General features: G+C 49.4%; 1 protein-coding gene across 1 annotated transcript in view; it reads left to right on the forward strand.

Annotated features, from left to right (window-relative positions):
* LOC121276098 (disintegrin and metalloproteinase domain-containing protein 12-like) overlaps positions 1 to 15,417 on the forward strand; it is a 772,855-nt gene that overhangs the window by 414,446 nt on the left and 342,992 nt on the right. The window lies entirely within an intron of this gene.

Raw genomic sequence — 15,417 nt, forward strand, 5'->3', positions numbered from 1 at the left:
AAGGATTACTCACTGTGTAACTGTACTGGGATGTGTTTATTCAGCAGAGTAAGGGTTACTCACTGTGTAACTGTACTGGGATGTGTTTATTCAGCAGAGTAAGGGTTACTCACTGTGTAACTGTACTGGGATGTGTTTATTTAGCAGAGTGAGGATTACTCACTGTGTAACTGTACTGGGATGTGTTTATTCAGCAGAGTAAGGATTACTCACTGTGTAACTGTACTGGGATGTGTTTATTCAGCAGAGTAAGGGTTACTCACTGTGTAACTGTACTGGGATGTGTTTACTCAGCAGGGTAAGAGCTACTCACTGTATAACTGTACTGGTATATCAAGGGCAGTCACTCTCACCTCACCTCGGGCGTTCAGCTCTCCCCTCACCATCCAAGGGCCCAAACATTCCTTTCAGGTGAAGCTTCACTTGCACTTCCTTCAATTTAGTGTACTGCCTTCGCTACTCCCAATGTGGTCTCCTCTACATTGGAGAGACCAAACAGAGACTGGGTGATCACTTTGCAGAACACCTTCGGTCTGTCCACAAGCATGACCCAGACCTCCCTGTTGCTTGCCATTTCAACACTCCACCCTGCTCTCTTGCCCACATGTCCGTTCTTGGCCTGCTGTATTGTTCCAGTGAAGCTCAACGCAAACTGGAGGAACAGCACCTCATCTTCCGACTAGGCACTTTACAGCCTTCCGGACTGAATATTGAGTTCAACAACTTCAGACCATGAACTCTCTCCTCCATCCCCACCCCCTTTATATCCCCTTTTTTTCAATATTCATTTTTATTTTTTAATCCTTATTTTTTATCCACTTATTTTTATTTATATTTATTTTCATTTTTATTTATTGTTTTATCCCCACCTTTCATCCTATTTTCATTTTTTTCCCAGCACCGTCCCCTACCCACTCCACCCCCACAAGGGCTATCTGTCACTTGTTCATGTTGTTCTTTCCAGGGTGCTTACTCTTGTCCTGCTATTACCACATTCTGCTTTCTGACCTTAATGCCACCATCAGCACCTCCTTTAGCCAGTAACTCTATCATTAACACCCCTTTGTCCTTTTGTCTATGACATCACTGCTAATCTCTCCTTTGCCTCCACCTATCACTCGCCTCCTATCCAGCTTCACCTGTTCCAACCCCCTTAAACAGTATAAATTTCATCACATTTTTACTTCTCTTTAGCTCTGAAGAAGAGTCATACGGACCCGAGAAATTAACTCTGTCTTTCTCTCCACAGATGCTGCCAGACCTGAGTTTTTCCAGCACTTTCTGTTTCTGTTTCAGATTTCCAGCATCTGCAGTAATTTGCTTTGATCTGAGCGGCTTGCTAGGTCATTTCAGAGGGCATTTAAGAGTCAACCCTTGGGTCTGGAGTCCCATGTAGGACATGAGTGAACCAGATGGGTTTTTCCAACAATCAATTATAGTTTCATGGTCGCCATTACTGAGACTAGCTTTTCAATTCCCGATTTGTTAATTGAATTTAAATTCCACCAGCTGCTGTGGTGGGATTTGAACCCCTGTCTCCAAGGCATTCACCTGGGCCTCTGAATTACCAGTCCCGTGACATTATCATTCCACCATTCCTTCCCACTACCTTCTGAATCAGGAAGTCCCACCTCAGGGGCCAGCAGAAGCCGACAGCTCTCCAGGATTTTGGGACCAAGGATAGTGCCAAGTTGAATCGGGATTTTTGTCTGTGTGTCGGGGGTCTCACCGGGTACCAGACCGTCAGGCCCGGCAAGTGATGCAAGTGTTGCGGGGGCTGGGCTTGAGAGGCCAATTGGGGGAGGGCTCAATGGGGAGGAATAAAACATTGGGGTAGCCTCTGATGGACCAAGGGGGTGCATTAAGGTGGGTCTCCCCATCCGCCAACAGTCCACACAAGGACACCTGCTGGACTGGCTGCTTTGCATAGGCTTGGGAATCAATTAGCCACTAAAGAGCATCATTTGGTCAACTGGTGGGCAGGGCACCCGATGCCAACCCTGTTGGGGTAATTGCGGTGGAGGTTGTGGTGGGTGGGGAGGTGGAGGCCATGCCTAGTGCTGGATTTAATGAGCACCCTTTCTAACCGTGCCCCACCATCACTCACCTTCTAACCCATCAACAGGGGAAGAGTAAAATCCAGCCCTCATAGTACTGTAGTAGGCCATTCAGCCCAATTAATCTGTGCTGGCTCTCTGGAGAGCAATCCAGTCAGTCCCATCTTCCTGTTCTTTCCCCAACAGCCCTGGGGGTTTGTTTGACTCAAATTGCCTATAAAATTTCCTTTTGGAATGATAGATTGTTCCTGCTTCCACCACCATCATGGGCAGCGCGTTCCTGTCACCTTCAATGATTTGTGTACATTTCCCTCCAGGTGCCTATGTTTAACATTGTCTCTATTTTATACCTGCCTTTCCCCATTCGTCCTCCCAAAACCCCATTGTGTGCCTCACTGCAATTCCATTGTATCGGCCACTTGTCTGCCCACCCACCATCCTGCCTATGTCCTCATGCAATATATCACCGTCCTCATCGCACATCACAATGCTGCCAAGCTTTGAGGCATTAGCTCATTTGGAAACTGTGTCCTGTACACTTAAGTTTAGATCAGAAACTTAGAACAAGAAAAGCAGTGACCCTTCTGACCCCCCCGGGGGAAAACAACTCTAAAACCTCCACCTCTGCTCTGAGTTTCCTGTCCCACAGTCACGTTCACATCCATGTGGCCACTGTCCCTTTTATTTTATAGGTTTTGATTTGCTGACAAGCCTAAGATGTGGCACATTATCTAACTGCTTTTGGCAGTCCAAGTACAGCACATCAACACCATGGTATTCATCAACCCTCTCCATTACCTCTTCAAAAAACTCAGCCAAGTTAGTTAAAAATGATTTGTCTTTAACAAGTCCATGCTGGCTTTCCCTGATTAATCCACACTTACCCAAGTGACCATTACTTTTGATCCAGATTATCTTTTCTAGAAGTTTCCCCAGCCCTGAGGTCACCGGCCTGTAGTTGCCCATCCCTAATTTTAAAAATCAACCATATTGCTGTGTGTCTGGAGTTACAAGTAGACCAGACCAGGTAAGGACAGCAGATTTCCTTCCCTAAAGGACATTAGTGAACCAGATGGGTTTTTACAACAATCGACAATGGTTTCATGGTCATCATGAGGCTTTTAATTCCCGATTTTTATTGAATTCGAATTCCACCGTCTGTCGTCTAGGATACAAACCCGGGTCCCCAGAGCATTCCCCTGGGTCTCTGGAATACTAGTCCAGCGACAATACCACTCTGCCAGGATCTGGGAAGCCAGGAGATGAGATACCCACCACAGAATTCCCAGCCTCTGACCTGCTGGTGTAGCCACAGGATTTCTAACACATACTCCTTGTGCTTGGTTCAGAGTCCAGACCTCCATCACTTTACTAAAAAGCTGTGGAGAAAGGAAAGCATTGCTTCATTGACAGCTCCAGCTTCTCCTCTTAGATCTGTTTTGGCAATGAGTCAATCTTAATTTATACAACATAAAGAAATGTCAAGTGCTCATGGTTTTTGCTATTGATTCTTTAACAGTCTGGTTGATTTACACTTTTCTAGGGATGATGCATCAGCATTTTTAAGAAAGTTATGAATGCCTGTTATTTTGAAGCTTTTTCACACATGCCATTATTATGATAGGATTAATTGGTTCTGTACAGAGTGTATACTGAGGGTATGGGCATGAGTGCTATTAGTTTGCATGGAGCATATGAGGGGTCCATTATAGCTGGGTGGGGGCATGGGCTGGCATGAGTTGACATGGATGTGGCACAGGGAGAGGGTGGGGGTGGTGATGGGGTGTGGAGAGTGACGTCTAGAAGGCCGAATATTTAGCAGAACGACTGTGAGAAGTCCCAGTAAACTGAGGCAGGCCTTTTAACCAACCCCCTCGGCATTTGGCAGCCCCTGTGGCCTCCTCTGATCTGTGTCCTGGGATGGTGTACCCGACTCTATCCCACATCCACTACCCGGGACCAAAAAGGGTTACTGTTTCTCGAGGCAAGTGGACCGAGCTGGGAAATTTCCTGACTCAAGCGACTCACCTCTAAGATAAAAACCCAGCCCAATGTTTAAGGGCATGACCTGTCACAAACCTGAAACATTAAATCTGTTTCTCTCTGCACAGATGCAGCCACACCTGCTGAGTATTTCCAACACTCTGTTTTTGTTCAGGATTAACATTAAGTGTTTTCCCTCTCTCTCTCTCTTCCTCCAGTGCTCTGATTGTTTTCATTAATCGAACTTACATCATTGAACATCTTGAGGGGGATAAAGATGGACGCCATTTGTTATACAGACCTGAAGATCTCCCCCCAGGACCGAGTAGCTGTGGTGTCAAAAATCCTTCCCCTGTGTTAACCCTGACTGAGCAGCTTCAGCGTTCACAGAGGGTGAGTACTGAGCACAGTAGCTAAATGACTAAAAACAACACATGATCCACATATAGAAATTACAATACACAAACACACCATCCTGACTTGGAAATATATCACTGTTCCTTCACTGTTGCTGGGTCAAAATCCTGGAACTCCCTCCCTAACAGCACTGTGGGTGTACCTACACCACATGGAGTGCAGCGGCTCAAGAAGGCAGCTCACCACCACCTTCTCAAGGGTCCGTGAATGAATAATAAAAACTCATTCAGCCCAACCAGCAATTCTCTGCATGAAAAAGGTTCCGCTGTTTTCAGTCTCTTCTTAACCTTGTATGTCTGCTACTTTGTTCTAGATCTTCAATTACTGGAATGTTTACTCCCCTTGTCTCACCATGTCATCATTTTAAGATTTCTTTTACGTCACTTATTGTAAATTTTTAAAATTCTTTCATGGGATGTGGGCACCTTTGACTAGGACAGCTTTTGCTGCCCATCCCTAATTTCCCTTCAACTGAGTGCCTTACTCGGCCATTTCAGAGGCAGTTAAGAGTCGACCGCATTAATTTATCCACTGGAGTTTGGAAGAGTAAGAGACGACTTGATTGAAACCTTTAAGGGTGGATGTGGAGAGGATGATTCCTCTTGTGGGAGAATCTCGAACTAGAGGTCACTGTTTAAGAATAAGGAGATCGCCCATTTAAAAGAGAGATAAGGAGAAATCTTTTCACTCAGAGGGTCGTGAGTCTTTGGAACTCTCTTCCTGAAAAGCAGCGGAAGCGGGGTCTATGAATATTTTTAGGGCAGAAGTGGATAGATTCTTGGTAAACAAGGGGGTGACAGGTTATCAGCAGTTGGTGGGATGCAGATTTCAGTTTACTATCGGATCAGCTATGATCTTATTAAAAGACAGAGCAGACTCAAGGGGCTGAATGGCCTACTTCTTGTTCATATGTAGGCCAGACCGAGTAAGGATGGCAGATTTCCCTCCCTAAAGGGTATTAGTGAACCTGATGGGATTTTACAATAACTGATGATAGTTGCCATGGTCACCACCACTGAGACTAGGTTAGAATTCCAGATTTATTAATTGAATTTAAACTCCCTCAGCTGCCATGGTAGATTTGAACCCATATCCAGAGTATTGGCTTGGGCCAAAACAAAAACAGAATTACCTGGAAAAACTCAGCAGGTCTGGCAGCATCGGCGGAGAAGAAAAGAGTTGACGTTTCGAGTCCTCATGACCCTTCGACAGAACTTGAGTTCGAGTCCAGGAAAGAGCTGAAATAATTTCAGCTGAAATAATTTCAGCTCTTTCCTGGACTCGAACTCAAGTTCTGTCGAAGGGTCATGAGGACTCGAAACGTCAACTCTTTTCTTCTCCGCCGATGCTGCCAGACCTGCTGAGTTTTTCCAGGTAATTCTGTTTTTGTTTTGGATTTCCAGCATCCGCAGTTTTTTTGTTTTTATATTGGCTTGGGCCTCTGGATTACTAGACCAATGACATTCCCATTACACCACTGTCTCCCTGATTAAGATACTGATAAACAAGAACCGCAGTGATCAGCAGAGTTCAGACAAAATATATTCCACTAAAATTGGACAGAATCAGACTGGATTTACGAAAGGGAAATCATGCTTGACAAATCTACTGGAATTTTTCGAGGATGTAACTAGTAGAGTTGATGAGGGGGAGCCAGTGGCTGTGGTTTATTTGGACTTTCTGAAGGCTTTCGACAAAGTCCCACAAAGGAGATTGGCGCGTCAAATTAAAGCACATGGGATTGGGGGTTGTGTATTGAGATGGATAGAAAACTGGTTGGCAGACAGTAAACAAAGAGTAGGAATAAATGGGTCTTTTTCCGAATGACAGGCAGTGACTAGTGGGGTACTGCAGGAATCGGTGCTGGGACCCCAGTTATTCACAATATATATTAATGGTTTAGATGAGGAAATTAAATGTAATATCTCCAAATTTGCAGATGACACAAAGCTGGGTGGGAGGGTGAGCTGTGAGGAGGATGCAGAGATGCTTCAGTGTGATTTGGACAAGCTGAGTGAGTGGGCAAATGCATGGCAGATGCAGTATAATGTGGATAAATGTGAGGTTATCCATTTTGTAGCAAAAACAGGAAGGCAAATTATTATCTGAATGGCTATAAATTGAGAGAGGGGAATGTGCAACGAGACCTGGGTGTCATTGTACACCAGTTGCTGAAGGTAAGCATGTAAGTGCAGCAGGCGGTAAAGAAGGCAAATGGTATGTTGGCCTTCATAGCCAGAGGATTCGAGTACAGGAACAGGGATGTCTTGCTGCAATTGTACAGGGCCTTGGTGAGACCACACCTGGAATATTGTGTGCAGTTTTGGTCTCCTTATCTGAGGAAGGATGTTCTTGCTATAGAGGGAGTGCAGCGAAGGTTTACCCGACTGATTCCTGGGATGGTGGGACTGACATATGAGGAGAGATTGAGTCGGTTAGGATTATATTCGTTGGAGTTTAGAAGAATGAGGGGGGATCTCATAGAAACCTATAAAATTCTAACAGGACTAGACAGGGTAGATGCAGGAAGGATGTTCCTGATGGTGGGGCAGTCCAGAACCAGGGGTCACAGTCTGAGGATATGGGGTAGACCATTTAGGACTGAGATGAGGAGAAATTTCTTCACCCAGAGAGTGGTGAGCCTGTGAAATTTGTCACCACAGAAAGTAGTTGAGACCAAAACATTGTATGTTTTCAAGAAGGAGTTAGATATAACTCTAACCATAAGGATATGGGGAGAAAGCGGAAGGAGGCTGTTGAGTTGGATGATCAGCCATGATCATAATGAATGGCGGAGCAGGCTCGAAGGGCCGAATGGCCTACTCCTGCTCCTAGTTTCTATGTTTCTATGTAAAAAACACAAACAAACTAGCCAGTGATGAAAAGCTATGGATGGATAAAGTGATAAGGGTGAAACTGAAACCAAAGCGAAAGCACCTGCTTAGGAAAAAGACAATAAAGAGGAAGAAAACAAAAGCAATATGAAGAATTTGAGAGCATTAATATAAAAAGCAATGTAAAGAACTCTGTGGACACACAAATAACAAAAGAAAAATCCGGATAAGGGTCATGCCATTCAGGGATATATAGATAAACTCATAGGTAGTAACAGAGACATGGCAGAAATATTGAACAGTTACTTTGCCTCAATTACCAGGGAAACGACCAAGTTGGGAATGACATTTGAACAAGAGATTAAAATGATACAAAGACATTTCAGATCAAAAGGGGAAAATAATTGATTAACTAATTAAACGTTGAGAGTCTCAGGTTCAGGTGGAATATGTTGTTAAGGCACTGCAGATGGTAAATGCCAAACTGCTCAAGCCCCAGAGGGAAACTTGAAACAGTTGCCGAAATGCTTTTTGCAATTTGTATAGTATGAGGAGCAGTTCTGAAATCAGGAAATGATTTCCCCAACTACTTGTAGTGATTTTATAGTAAAGTAAACATTTATTAAAAGAATAAAGGAAAAAAAAACACATTTACATTTAAACACAAGAATGGCTTCACACAGTGAACAGTACTTTAAAATAGTTCCACAAATCTTAACTACCCTCAGAGCTAATCTTTCCCCTTTCTGTTCAGCAACTACCCTTATAGATTTTAAAATCTATAGAAGTCCAGTGCTTTTTAGCACACACTGCCTTTTTCCTTGGGGTATCCTCTAAGGTTGACAGCAACTGGATCTTTCAGTCTGGCCTTGTTCACACTGCCTTCTGCGAGATCTGACCAGCTACCCCCTCACATAGGCTTCAATATTTCCTTAAATGCATTCTGTCCCTTTGATCTCTCTATTGTTTCAATCAGGCCCTTCAGAAAAGCTTTCTTCCCAGAATTGATTAAATTGTTCTCTACTTTAGCACTTAGACTTGTAAAAACAAACTTACCCTATCTCTACCTCACTTCCACACACCTTTTTACAACCTGCTTATATGTCCCTTTGAACTAAAACAACTCAATTCAACTATTGTTTTATGTTAAACTCTGATTGAAGTTCCTTTTGGTTCATTAACTTATCAAAACCACTTCTTACTGTCACTTCTTGCTGTCTCTCTAGCTCTTAATCCAATTACAGTCTGACTTCCAGTATGTAAGAACATATGCCAGGGTTATTACCGGAAGAAAAATATTACAATTTCTTGTTTTCTTGACACCTCCCCCTTTTTCAGAAAATGAACTGTCATAATTCAAAAAGGCAATTTCATTTTCTTAACCTCTTTCCTATTGACTACTACCTATCTCTATACACTATACTATTGCATAATAGGATGCATGCATTCACATGATAATATACCCAGGGTTTCAGTAAAAATAGAGTCCATTTCACCCCTTTTTCCCAGGTTTCCCAATCTTCTTTGCACCTTAAATCCTTGATAATGCACCCACAATTAGGTTTTCACATCCAACCACATGTATAACTTGCAAGTTAAATGGTTATAACAATAGATTCCATCTAAACAGTCTCACATTTCGATTTGGAAATCTCTCCAAAAATCTTAATGGGTCAGTGTAAACAATTGTTTCTGATGAATTGTTGGCAACATAAATTTCAAACTGTTGCACTGTCAGTACCGAACTCACTGTTTCTTTCTGAATGGTGGAGTATTTTTGTTGATGAATATTTAATCTCTTTGAGAAATATCCCACAGGCTCTTCAATACCTGCGTCATCTCCCTGCAACAATACAGCACCTACACCCATACCACTCACATCAATAGCCAATTTCAACTGCTTGGCATAAATCAGTGTAGCTAAAACTGGCACTGTTGTCAACATGGTTTTCAGACTTTTTGAATGTATTTTGGCACTCTGACATCCAGTTGAATTTCTTGTTCTTTTTTAAGAATTCAGTTCATAGAGCGACCACCGTGTTGAAATTTGGCATGAACTTCCTGTAAAAATCACTCATGCCCAGAAATCATAAAAGTTCTCTTTCCGTTGAAGGCACTGGGAACTCATCAATCACCTTTACTTTTCCACAGAACCATACCTTAACATCAGTGGCACAAAAAAAATTCATTCTTTACTGAAAGGTGCCATGGAAAACCTCAAGAAACTGAAAATATAATCAAATGATAGGAACAGGATTAGGTTCATTTCCAACTAATTCTTCCTTTCACTCAGTCTGAAAGGGATGAAATAACTAAGGCTGTACTGAGTGTGCTCTATGTGTCCTGGAGTCAATCCAAGATTTATCCAGCGAATTCACCTTTATCACAGGGTTTTTCCTGGGGTTTTCCCTGAGGTTTACAGGACGGTTATTTGGCACTTTATCCTGAGCAGAGTTTAGTCATCGTCAGGGCTTGGCCTGCGATCGAGGCCAGAAGGCAGTTTCACACTGGCAGGATGAAACAAGGCACATTCAGCATGAAACACGAGAGGCAGAGCTCAGCGCTGTCTGTGCTGGGGGGGGAGTGTGAAACGTGAGAGACAGAGCTCAGCGCTGTCTGTGTGGGGGGGGGGAGTGTGAAACGTGAGAGACAGAGCTCAGCGCTGTCTGTGTGGGGGGGGTGCGAAACGTGAGAGACAGAGCTCAGCGCTGTCTGTGTGGGGGGGGGAGGGGGTGAAACGTGAGAGCCAGAGCTCAGCGCTGTCTGTGTGGGGGGGGGAGTGAGAGAAACGTGAGAGACAGAGCTCAGCGCTGTCTGTGTGGGGGGGAGTGTGAAACGTGAGAGACAGAGCTCAGCGCTGTCTGTGTGGGGGGGGGGGAGTGTGAAACGTGAGAGACAGAGCTCAGCGCTGTCTGTGTGTGGGGGGAGTGTGAAACGTGAGAGACAGAGCTCAGCGCTGTCTGTGTGGGGGGGGGAGTGTGAAACGTGAGAGACAGAGCTCAGCGCTGTCTGTGTGTGGGGGGGGGGGAGTGTGAAACGTGAGAGACAGAGCTCAGCGCTGTCTGTGTGTGGGGGGAGTGTGAAACGTGAGAGACAGAGCTCAGCGCTGTCTGTGTGTGGGGGGAGTGTGAAACGTGAGAGACAGAGCTCAGCGCTGTCTCTGTTGGGGGGGAGTGTGAAACGTGAGAGACAGAGCTCAGCGCTGTCTGTGTGGGGAGGGGGTGAAACGTGAGAGACAGAGCTCAGCGCTGTCTGTGTGGGGGGGGGAGTGTGAAACGTGAGAGACAGAGCTCAGCGCTGTCTGTGAGTGGGGGGAGTGTGAAACGTGAGAGACAGAGCTCAGCGCTGTCTGTGTGGGGGGGGTGTGAAACGTGAGAGACAGAGCTCAGCGCTGTCTGTGTGGGGGGAGTGTGAAACGTGAGAGACAGAGCTCAGAGCTGTCTGTGTAGGGGGGGGGAGTGTGAAACGTGAGAGACAGAGCTCAGCGCTGTCTGTGTGTGGGGGGGGGTGTGAAACGTGAGAGACAGAGCTCAGCGCTGTCTGTGTGGGGGGGGGGAGTGTGAAACGTGAGAGACAGAGCTCAGCGCTGTCTGTGTGTGGGGGGAGTGTGAAACGTGAGAGACAGAGCTCAGCGCTGTCTGTGTGTGGGGGGAGTGTGAAACGTGAGAGACAGAGCTCAGCGCTGTCTGTGTGTGGGGGGGGAGTGTGAAACGTGAGAGACAGAGCTCAGCGCTGTCTGTGTGTGGGGGGGTGGTGTGAAACGTGAGAGACAGAGCTCAGCGCTGTCTGTGTGTGGGGGGGGGAGTGTGAAACGTGAGAGACAGAGCTCAGCGCTGTCTGTGTGGGGGGGGGGGGGGGGAGTGTGAAACGTGAGAGACAGAGCTCAGCGCTGTCTGTGTGGGGGGTGTGAAACGTGAGAGACAGAGCTCAGCGCTGTCTGTGTGGGGAGGGGGGGAGTGTGAAACGTGAGAGACAGAGCTCAGCGCTGTCTGTGTGGGGGGGGGAGTGTGAAACGTGAGAGACAGAGCTCAGCGCTGTCTGTGTGGGGGGGTGTGAAACGTGAGAGACAGAGCTCAGCGCTGTCTGTGTGTGTGGGGGGGAGTGTGAAACGTGAGAGACAGAGCTCGGCGCTGTCTGTGTGTGGGGGGGGAGTGTGAAACGTGAGAGACAGAGCTCAGCGCTGTCTGTGTGGGGGGGGGAGGGGGTGAAACGTGAGAGACAGAGCTCAGCGCTGTCTGTGTGGGGGGGGGGAGTGTGAAACGTGAGAGACAGAGCTCAGCACTGTCTGTGTGGGGGGAGTGTGAAACGTGAGAGACAGAGCTCAGCGCTGTCTGTGTGTGGGGGGGGAGTGTGAAACGTGAGAGACAGAGCTCAGCGCTGTCTGTGTGGGGGGGGGGAGGGGGTGAAACGTGAGAGACAGAGCTCAGCGCTGTCTGTGTGGGGGGGGGGGAGTGTGAAACGTGAGAGACAGAGCTCAGCGCTGTCTGTGTGGGGGGGGTGTGAAACGTGAGAGACAGAGCTCAGCGCTGTCTGTGTGGGGGTGGGAGTGTGAAACGTGAGAGACAGAGCTCAGCGCTGTCTGTGTGGGGGGGGGGAGTGTGAAACGTGAGAGACAGAGCTCAGCGCTGTCTGTGTGGGGGGGAGTGTGAAACGTGAGAGACAGAGCTCAGTGCTGTCTGTCTGTGTGTGGGGGGGGGGGTGTGAAACGTGAGAGACAGAGCTCAGCGCTGTCTGTGTGGGGGGTGTGAAACGTGAGAGACAGAGCTCAGCGCTGTCTGTGTGGGGAGGGGGGGAGTGTGAAACGTGAGAGACAAAGCTCAGCGCTGTCTGTGTGTGGGGGGGAGTGTGAAACGTGAGAGACAGAGCTCAGCGCTGTCTGTGTGGGGGGGGGGAGTGTGAAACGTGAGAGACAGAGCTCAGCGCTGTCTGTGTGGGGGGGGAGTGTGAAACGTGAGAGACAGAGCTCAGCGCTGTCTGTGTGGGGGGGGAGTGTGAAACGTGAGAGACAGAGCTCAGCGCTGTCTGTCTGTGTGTGGGGGGGGTGTGAAACGTGAGAGACAGAGCTCAGCGCTGTCTGTGTGGGGGGGGGTGGTGTGAAACGTGAGAGACAGAGCTCAGCACTGTCTGTGTCGGGGGGGGAGTGTGAAACGTGAGAGACAGAGCTCAGCGCTGTCTGTGTGTGTGGGGGGGGGAGTGTGAAACGTGAGAGACAGAGCTCAGCGCTGTCTGTGTGGGGGGGGTGTGAAACGTGAGAGACAGAGCTCAGCGCTGTCTGTGTGGGGGGGGTGTGAAACGTGAGAGACAGAGCTCAGCGCTGTCTGTGTGGGGAGGGGGGCAGTGTGAAACGTGAGAGACAGAGCTCAGCGCTGTCTGTGTGTGGGGGGAGTGTGAAACGTGAGAGACAGAGCTCAGCGCTGTCTGTGTGGGGGGGGGGAGTGTGAAACGTGAGAGACAGAGCTCAGCGCTGTCTGTGTGTGGGGGGGTGGAGTGTGAAACGTGAGAGACAGAGCTCAGCGCTGTCTGTGTGTAGGGGGGGAGTGTGAAACGTGAGAGACAGAGCTCAGCGCTGTCTGTGTGGGGGGGGGAGGGAGTGTGAAACGTGAGAGACAGAGCTCAGCGCTGTCTGTGTGGGGGGGGAGTGTGAAACGTGAGAGACAGAGCTCAGCGCTGTCTGTGTGGGGGGGGGTGTGAAACGTGAGAGACAGAGCTCAGCGCTGTCTGTGTGGGGGGGGGAGTGTGAAACGTGAGAGACAGAGCTCAGCGCTGTCTGTGTGTGGGGGGGGAGTGTGAAACGTGAGAGACAGAGCTCAGCGCTGTCTGTGTGGGGGGGGGAGGTGTGAAACGTGAGAGACAGAGCGCAGCGCTGTCTGTGTGGGGGGATGTGTGAAACGTGAGAGACAGAGCTCAGCGCTGTCTGTGTGGGGGGGGAGTGTGAAACGTGAGAGACAGAGCTCAGCGCTGTCTGTGTGGGGGGAGTGTGAAACGTGAGGGACAGAGCTCAGCGCTGTCTGTGTGGGGAGGGGGGGAGTGTGAAACGTGAGAGACAGAGCTCAGCGCTGTCTGTGTGTGGGGGGGGGAGTGTGAAACGTGAGAGACAGAGCTCAGCGCTGTCTGTGTGGGGGGGGGGAGTGTGAAACGTGAGAGACAGAGCTCAGCGCTGTCTGTGTGTGGGGGGGGAGTGTGAAACGTGAGAGACAGAGCTCAGCGCTGTCTGTGTGGGGGGGTGGTGTGAAACGTGAGAGACAGAGCTCAGCTCTGTCTGTGTGGGGAGGGGGGGAGTGTGAAACGTGAGAGACAGAGCTCAGCTCTGTCTGTGTGGGGAGGGGGGGAGTGTGAAACGTGAGAGACAGAGCTCAGCTCTGTCTGTGTGGGGAGGGGGGGGGAGTGTGAAACGTGAGAGACAGAGCTCAGCGCTGTCTGTGTGTGGGGGGGGGAGTGTGAAACGTGAGAGACAGAGCTCAGCGCTGTCTGTGTGGGGGGGGGGAGTGTGAAACGTGAGAGACAGAGCTCAGCGCTGTCTGTGTGTGGGGGGGGAGTGTGAAACGTGAGAGACAGAGATCAGCGCTGTCTGTGTGGGGGGGGGGGGGAGTTTGAAACGTGAGAGACAGAGCTCAGCGCTGTCTGTGTGGGGAGGGGGGGAGTGTGAAACGTGAGAGACAGAGCTCAGCGCTGTCTGTGTGTGGGGGTTGGAGTGTGAAACGTGAGAGACAGAGCTCAGCGCTGTCTGTGTGTGGGGGGGGAGTGTGAAACGTGAGAGACAGAGCTCAGCGCTGTCTGTGTGGGGGGGGGGAGTGTGAAACGTGAGAGACAGAGCTCAGCGCTGTCTGTGTGGGGGGGGGAGTGTGAAACGTGAGAGACAGAGCTCAGCGCTGTCTGTGTGGGGTGGTGGTGTGAAACGTGAGAGACAGAGCTCAGCGCTGTCTGTGTGGGGGGGGGTAGTGTGAAACGTGAGAGACAGAGCTCAGCGCTGTCTGTGTGGGGGGGTGGTGTGAAACGTGAGAGACAGAGCTCAGCGCTGTCTGTGTGGGGGGGTGGTGTGAAACGTGAGAGACAGAGCTCAGCGCTGTCTGTGTGTGGGGGGAGTGTGAAACGTGAGAGACAGAGCTCAGCGCTGTCTGTGTGGGGGGGGAGTGTGAAACGTGAGAGACAGAGCTCAGCGCTGTCTGTGTGGGGGGGGAGTGTGAAAAGTGAGAGACAGAGCTCAGCGCTGTCTGTGTGGGGGGGGGAGTGTGAAACGCGAGAGACAGAGCTCAGCGCAGTCTGTGTGGGGGCGGTGGTGTGAAACGTGAGAGACAGAGCTCAGCGCTGTCTGTGTGTGGGGGGAGTGTGAAACGTGAGAGACTTAGCTCAGCGCTGTCTGTGTGTGGGGGGAGTGTGAAACGTGAGAGACAGAGCTCAGCGCTGTCTGTGTGTGGGGGGAGTGTGAAACGTGAGAGACAGAGCTCAGCGCTGTCTGTGTGGGGGGGGGAGTGCGAAACGTGAGAGACAGAGCTCAGCGCTGTCTGTGTGGGGGGAGTGTGAAACGTGAGAGACAGAGCTCAGCGCTGTTTGTGTGGGGGGGGGAAGGGTGAAACGTGAGAGACAGAGCTCAGCGCTGTCTGTGTGGGGGGGGCAGTGTGAAACGTGAGAGACAGAGCTCAGCGCTGTCTGTGTGGGGGGGGGAGTGTGAAACGTGAGAGACAGAGCTCAGCGCTGTCTGTGTGGGGGGGAGTGTGAAACGTGAGAGACAGAGCTCAGCGCTGTCTGTGTGGGGGGGGGAGTGTGAAACGTGAGAGACAGAGCTCAGCGCTGTCTGTGTGGTTGGGGGAGTGTGAAACGTGAGAGACAGAGCTCAGCGCTGTCTGTGTGGGGGGGGGGGAGGTGTGAAACCGTGAGAGACAGAGCTCAGCGCTGTCTGTGTGTGGGGGGGAGTGTGAAACGTGAGAGACAGAGCTCAGCGCTGTCTGTGTGGGGGGGGGAGTGTGAAACGTGAGAGACAGAGCTCAGCGCTGTCTGTGTGGGGGGGGAGTGTGAAACGTGAGAGACAGAGCTCAGCGCTGTCTGTGTGTGGGGGGAAGGTGAAACGTGTGAGACAGAGCTCAGCGCTGTCTGTGTGGGGGGGGAGGGAGTGTGAAACGTGAGAGACA

The sequence above is a fragment of the Carcharodon carcharias genome, chromosome 1 (assembly GCF_017639515.1).
Source record: "Carcharodon carcharias isolate sCarCar2 chromosome 1, sCarCar2.pri, whole genome shotgun sequence".
In the NCBI taxonomy this organism is placed as follows: Eukaryota; Metazoa; Chordata; class Chondrichthyes; order Lamniformes; family Lamnidae; genus Carcharodon; species Carcharodon carcharias.